Here is an 8,309-nt window from a genome sequence, read left to right on the forward strand (position 1 = left end):
AATATCATCGACATATATTAAAATAAATATGGCATCTGTTTTAATTTAGAATAACAACGTGTCTGTCTTGGAAGCAAGAAATCTGAGTGCTGAAAGACATTCAGTCAGTTTGGTAAACCATGCTCTGGGAAATTCCTTAATTCCATATAATGATTTGTGTAGATAAGATACATGATTCGGATGGAGTTTACTTTTGAATATTGGAGGCTGTCCCATGTCGATTGTTTCATTTAGATCACCATCTAAAAAGGCGTTGGAAACATCGAATTGCTGGATATTCTACCCATTGCTTATAGCCAATGACTGTAGTAAGCGAATAGCTCTGTGTTTAACTGCTGGACCAAAGGTTTCATAAAAATCAAATCCCTCTTGTTGGTCGTATCCCTTTGCAACCAATCTGGCTTTATACTTATATATTTCTCCAGTAGGTTTATATTTTAATTCATACACCCATTTACATCCAATGACATCAAAATTGGTATTTCAAGGTACCAATATCCAAGTATCATTATATAGCAAAGCCTGGTCTTCTATATCCATGGCTTGCATCCAATGTACGTTATTGGATGCAGCTGTGAACAAAGTGGGTTCATTTATTTCATTTAGATAAACTGAGTATGTCTAACTGAGTAACTGAGTAAACATTTAGATAGAGGACTCTGGATAGCAAAATCGTCTGACTGATAGATATTACAAAGTGTTGTAGTCTTCATAATAACTCCAGGTCTGGGCGTTTGGTCTAAGGTGGTTTTTATATCAGGAAACTTATCTAACAACTTATCAGATTTGATTTCTATAGTTGACGGAGTAGAAAGCGATGTGTGACTTTTGAAATCATCTAAGACATGTGAAGATTTTGGAGCTTCAGATTAATCTTCTGTAGATTGAATTATGATCAGTAGTCATATATGCTCCCAGTATACATTTCTATTATCTTTTAAATTAAACTGGAATGGAAATTGATCTTCATAAAGTATCACATGTCTAGAAATAAAAAAATTACCTGACTCTAGAGAGAGGCATCTATATCCCATGTGTAAGTAGCTTTAGCCCATAAAAACACATATTTCTGATCTGGAATCAAGCTTATTCATGAAATGTGGTCGTAAGGATAACACAAACATCCAAAAGTCCTTAAGAAATTTAAATAGAAATTCATATTGATATTTGTTCTTGAGTGTGGTTGTGGTCATTCGGTCTCTACTAAATGTCTATCTTTTCTTTCTGCAATTCCGTTTTGTTCTGGCATATGGAGACAGGAAACTCTATGAAAAATGCCCTTAGTTTTTAACTAAGGGAACTTGACAAAAAAATAATTTTGAGTTAAGTTGATTTTCAGCTCGGGTTTGAAAATCTCTGAATATTTGAAGAAGACCACTTTCCTTCTTCAAAGGATATAGCCATGTATAATTAGTAAAATCATCTAAACACACTACATAATTGCAATATCCTGAGTCTGAAGTCATAGAAGCTGGACCCCATAAATCTGAATGGATGATTTCTAAATTTTTGAGGAAACATGATTCATTGATGAAAAGGGAAGTTTGTGTGACTTTGAAACATTAAAATAACCACACACCAATTTTTTTTTTTGAGTGAATAGCTGGTAGCCCATATTTTCTAATAATGGAATGAAAATCCGTTGTTGGGGATGTCCAAGCCTGCTATGCCCGGTTTCCGTTAATGCTTTTTCACCAGCCAGTACAGCCTTATTCCAAAATTCCATTATTAAGGTAGTAGAGGCCGTCTCTAACTGTTCCTCTGAGGAGAATCTGGTGTGTAGCTTTGTCCTTCACAAGACAGCAAGAATTATGAAATTCATCATAAACATATTTATCCATAGTTAATTTATGTATGGATAACAAATTTTTGGTGACATTACGAACATGTGAGATGTCTTTTAAATATAAAGTGCGATTTGAAAGTAGAAATTTTGGATGAGCCAATAGAAAGAATTTTCAAACCTGCACCATTACCAATTTGAAGTGTGTCATTCCCATGATACTCCTGAATTGATGTGATGTTATTCTGATTTGGTGTAATGTGATGCGTTGCACCCGTAGCAGTGTACCAATCTTGATTCTCTGTCAGTTTTTTATGCTTGTGCTTTGTGTGCTTCTTTATTGAAATTTGAGGATTTCCAGATTTGAAAAATTCTCTAAAGCTCTAGGCATTCTCCTGCTTTGTGCCCCAATTGTGAGCACAATTGATAAAGGGGTTGACATCTTTGATTCTTTCCCCTTCATTGTCCACGGTGCTAGAAGGATCTACAACTTTGATTGTATTTCTCTCTTTGGAAAGAATTTGATGCCTGAGATCTCTTTGTCTGAGCATTGTTTGCAATTGGGGGAAATGTGCTGATGTTGTATTCTTGTGAGAATGATATGAAGGCATCATGTGCCGTGAGATTTGTAATGATTTGACCAGATTTTAGGTGAGGTAAGTTAGCACTTATGCTCACCACAAGTGGGCATATGCTGCACCTAAACCTCTCAAGAATGTGCTTGCCATTGCGGATTGATATGGAGGCTGATCAGCTGCTTCCAAGGCTTCCACCACAGACCTGAAATACTTTACATATTCATCAGTACTCATTGTACCTTTCTTCACGTTTTGGAATTGTCATTGTAATTCCACTATTCGAGTTTGATTCCACCCAACAAACACAACTTCTAAATTGATGTATTTGATCCAATAAAATGGATCAAAGGAGTCAAGTAGAGGGATTAAGAATCAAATTTGATTTAAGTTTATTTTGAGGTAATTGGGTATCCAAATTTACTTACTACTATATCATGAACACAATCTTATCTTTCCAAGAAATTAAACTTTTTTTATAATTGTTTTCTTAATCTGCACATGGGATAGCTAGATCAATTTGATAATCTCTGCTCCCAATCCTTGTAAGGGCTTGTACATGCCGCTCAAGCCAAGCGATTTAGAGTTTCAGACTAAGATTAGGAAGAACAATCACAAATTTCACTAACACATAATCCACGTTACACTAAAATTCAGATACAATGAAGTAAAAATACCAAATGCAGATGGTCCAGGATGGTTCTCTCTGTCTTGCATCTATGCAAGAGCCCCTTCAAAAATGACCTCCTCACCTCGAATTTCTGATTTTATATCTAGGTTAAATGGTAAAATTACCATTTTACCCCCAATAAGTAATTAATTTTTATCCATTGATGTAGGCTTGATCTAAATGATCCAACTGTACAGATAGAAAGAGCAGGTGAGGAGCAAACCCATAAAATTTGAGCTCAATCTGATTTCAGGATTAACAGTTATTTATTTATTTAAATAAATATTGATCAATCAAAGACGTTGGTTCAATATTTATTTATTTAATTTAAATCACAATCATGTGTCGCTTCCTGATTGGATGGAAAAATTAGAATCAATTTTCCGGTTTCTTTCTCAGCACGCCACATACCCCCAGGACTGAAATAAGAAAAAAACAGAAAATACACACAATACATTGCGATTTGTACTTACCTGTGTTTTTTTACCGCCGCTATCAAACAAAAAGTCACCATGTCACCTCCTGTGCATGTGTTTCATATGCCTTGCACGTGTGGTGCACTTACCGCCTTCAAAAGATGCATCAACGGCTAGCATTTAAGACCAAAGATTCTCTTTCAATGGACGAGATTTGGCCATGTGGCCCTGCAAAATCAATTTCTTGGAGTTTTGCTCAAAAGTCCCTACTTCAATTTGTGCGCACAAAGAGACGCCACCCAAAAATAATTGGAGATATACCCTCTGCTTTCTCTCTCCTCCACAATTCTCAAAACAACCATAGAAAAATCATAGATAAATTCTGATTAATTCAATAAAACCGTGCAAATGTTTTTATTAGATTTTTACGCCTACAACAGACGATCAAAAGTTGTTTAAGGGCATATTTGCAACCAAAGTTTGAGAAATGTCCCTACACCTTTAGAAATTGATTTAACTACAATTTTCTTTATAATTATATCATTTTTCTATTTAAAAATTCATTTCTTCTTCGAATAAATTCCCAAAAAAATCAATAAAGTTCTAGAAAAATCTAGAAAATTCAGTAATTTATCCCCACATTAATTAACATTAAAATTAATTTTTAAACCTGCGATATCAATTTGAATAGAGTTATTCTGAGCTTAAATAAATTTTATAAAATTCATAAATAAACAGAAAAGTAGTGTAAAAATCAGAATTCACTTGGAATATTAATTGACATGTAAATATATAATAACAACCCTATTTTAAACTCTTTAAATGGATAAAATTGTACTAATTACTTGAGTTAAGCACATAATTTAGGGTGTTATCATATACCCCTGTACTTAGACATTGCTAGTCCCTTAACAACGTGTAGGTATTTTGCCAAATTCTCATTTTTCATCTAGTGGGTCAAATAAAACAAGTGTTGGAAGTCGTAGACATATCAACCCCAAGCTAATACAAAACACTGAATGAAAGTTTGAGCATTAATCTTTTTAGGAATGTGGGGTTCCCCTCTCCTTGGTTTGGATTTCGACGTAGATGAAAAGGGAATGTACTTGTCCCCATGTATGACGCTATACTCCTAGGGTGATCTCTCTGCACTCATTTGATACTAGCCTCACATCTCTCGCACGCAAGATCACTCTCTCCCGGGGGGGGGTGGGGGGTGGGGGAGCATTTGTTACTTGTCTATCCATTAACTTTCTTCCTTCTAAAGAATAGAAGAACCCAATCTCAAGAATAACAAAAAGAATGTACGGTATAATTTTAGGGATTTTGATTTGAATTATGGAAGTCTCATGAATGAGATAGGGTAAGTGTTAGCATTCACATGAATTTATGCTCAAAGAGAGGCAGTGCTACCTAAGATAACCTGCTCCCAAGATTTTAGAAGACATGGGGGAGATAGAAAAGATGTGACCAATATGATGATACATAAATGCAGACCAATATGACCATGAATGGAATATTAACATAATAAATTAATACACATCAAAACCCCTGTTTTAAATATATTATTATTTTATTCCTTTTTTTGTTTTTTTAATAGAAAAGGGGCATGACAAAAAAACCACATTCCATCCTATAATGGTTTCTAAACATCTTATCACAACTAGCGATGGATGACATGACATTCACCTCAGTCAAGAGAGAAGGGACAGAAGAATAAGACTGAGATAATGCAGAGTGAAGCATGGACAGAAAAAGAGGCGAAGAGGCGATATCTGAGTGATATCATGGAAAGGCATATAGACATAGTTGGGAGATAGGTATATCCTTGATAGTGGTAGTAAGTTGATGATGGTAAGGTGTTAAGTATGTGGGAACAATGAGGTTGGTGAAGACGATAAATTCTGTGCATAGGACTTAAAGAATTGATCACTCCTATCTTGAAACAAGAGTAGGCTAATGGTGAGACAAAATATATCAGTGGGATTGTTTATTTTGAGCTGATGGAATGGGGACCTCAATTCACTCATCATTCTACCTGTGGAGCACTCCCTCTCCCTCTCTCTCCATCTCTCTCTCTATCACTCCCTCTCCCTCTCTCTCCATCACTCCCTCTCTCTCTCTCTCTCTCGATCCCTCCCTCTCCCTCTCTCTCCATCATTCCCTCTCTCTCGATCCCTCCCTCTCCCTCTCTCTCCATCACTCCCTCTCTCTCTCTCGATCACTCCCTCTCTCTCCATCACTCTCTCTCTCTCTCTCTCTCTCTCTCTCTCTCTCTCTCTCTCTCTCTCTCTCTCTCTCGATCTCTCTCGATCACTCCCTCTCTGCCTCTCTCTCTTTCGATCACTCCCTCTCCCTCTCTCTCTCTTGATCACTCCCTGCTCCTCTCTCTCTCTCGATCACTTCTTTTCCCCCTCTCTCTCTCGATCACTCCCTATCCCTATCTCTCTCTCTTGATCACTCCCTCTCCCTCTCTCTCGATCACTTCCTCTCCCCCTCTCTCGATCACTCCCTGTCCCTCTTTCTCTCTCTCTTGATCACTCTCTCTTCCTCTCTCTCGATCACTCCCTGTCTCTCTCTCTCTCTTGATCATTCCCTCTCCCTCTCTCTCTCTCAATCACTCTGTGTCCCTCTTTCTCTCTCTCAATCACTCCTCTCCCTCTTTCTCTCTGCCTCTCCTTCTCCCTCTCTCTCTCTCCCTCTCTCTTTCTTGATTGCTCCCTCTCCTTATCCCTCTCTCTTTCTCAATCACTCCCTCTCCCTCTCCATCTCTTTTTCTCTTGATCGCTCCCTCTCTCCCTCATCATTTCCATTTTGTTTGACAAACAGATGACAGAACGGGATCGATGATGAAGTTGGGACTATGAAAAAATAGGGACGCGATGAGACTATCAATTATGGTGCACGATTGCCCAAGACATGTTGATGGCGCACGCCATCAAAGATCTCGACGACGTTGTCTGCGCCGCCCGCCACCGTTGTCGAAGCTCGGATGAAAATTGCTCAATTATTGCTTTTCGTCTTCATCATTCTCTCTTGTGTTTTATGTTTTCCCGCCTCATCGTTGTATTTTCGTCGCGTTCGCGAAACGTCCCTACGTCCTTCGTCGTCATCACGGGGAGGGGTCCTAAGCCATTTTGGATCCCCTCCCTTGTGCCCCTCTTTCTTTGTTTTCTCTCCTTTTTATTTTTAATTTCCCCTTTAATTTTGAATGAGGGGGCCCATTATATAAGGGCTCCCTTAATGGACCTTTTTCTTCCCTCCTTGTTGACCCAATTGGCAGCCCATTGACCTCCCCGCTTTATAAGGGAAGAGGGGGCGCCCTAAACATTCAAACCCGGAAGCACAAAGAAGAATCCCGTAGTTGATTTTTTTATGGTCTCCCCCCTTCATCCAAGTGAAGAGATCTCAGAAAGGAAGGGGAGAAATGGAGAACGAGGAGGGCTGGAGAAGGAGTCCCTCTGCTTGCAGACAGATCCAATTCCCAGTTCGCTCAGTGTGCTGACTATTGATTCCGCTGGACGATTCTCCACCCCAATTAAGCAACGACCAATCTCAACGCCAATGAACCGATTGATTGATTGAGAGCCTTCCCATCCCACCCCACAAATTACCGACAGGAAATCTTCCTGACCGTGCTCTCTTGCCAGAGAAGGTGAAAGAGTGCCCTATTGGATCCGACCGCGTACGTTCATTGGGAGGAAAATTGGCCGAGCCGCTCAATCCTCAATTTCTCGATTTGAACATTTACCGCTGTTGGAAGCTGCTGACGGTGAAATTGGGATCGTCGTCACCCGATGGTGGTCGATTGGAAGGCATGGGTTGTTGACATTGTAGATCTAGGAGGGGGAAAATCTCCGATTTCTGTAAGAAGAAACGGGGAGGGGAAATTCCAATCGTATTGATCGTTCTCCCTCCCCGCCCCACCTTCACCACATTCTACGCCTCTGTTCGTGCCCCCCCTGTGGTATACAAGAGATTATGGCCTCCATCCCAATCTCGGTTGGTGTCTCTGGACACACTGGCATGCTCTCTCAGCCACATTACTGATCGAGGACCTGCTACTTGATCGAGGACGTAATTTGGCGTCCTAACATAGGAGAACCCCGTCTCGGACCTCTCTCCGCTAGTTGACGACATACGTCTTGGAGGTCAATGCTTAGTTCAGCTGGCTCACGACCGCACGGGAAGCCACTACCCACCCTGTTATTGTTCCGCGGTGTTGATTGAGACCGATCACTTGCACATGCCCTACAGCCGTCATGTCCACGAACGGGAATTCTACCCCGAAGGCAGAAATTCTCGTTGCTGCCCGCCTTATTTGCCACCGTCGACGAAGGTGCATTACCCTTGGGTGCGTCACAAGGACTTGTGGTTGGCTGGAGCCGTGACCGTTGCCTTGCTCATCTCCTCTTCTCCTCTGACCTTTATCATGGCTCTAGCCTTACATTGCTAGTCGAGCCGCCCTGATCTCTCCGGCAACTCTCTGCCACACGTGCTCTGATAGCCAATGACCGTCGACGACACTACACGATGAGCCACTGCCAACGAGGTACACCGTCCTCTCCTGTCGCTCATTTATTTACCTTTTGTAGTATATTTTTGTCCTGACTCCATGGCGCTCGGGCTAGGTAGGTGAGAGAGGTTTTGAGAGAAACTACGACGTCTTTGAGTGTCTTACTGGTATGGACGAGATCGTTCGTTATGCGCGAGCCCTACGGATTGATTATGTTCGGCCGTAGATGCCTTTGTCTCTCTGATGAGGTTTGAGAGGCCACCGTCGCCGTCACCTGGCAACCCCGTCGAAGCTTGGAGCTTGGTGCCTCCCTCGAGTCAGAGTCTTCACGTACGACACGTAGGCACTC

This window comes from Wolffia australiana, chromosome 11, assembly GCF_029677425.1.
Source record: "Wolffia australiana isolate 7733 chromosome 11, ASM2967742v1".
NCBI classification, from domain to species: Eukaryota; Viridiplantae; Streptophyta; class Magnoliopsida; order Alismatales; family Araceae; genus Wolffia; species Wolffia australiana.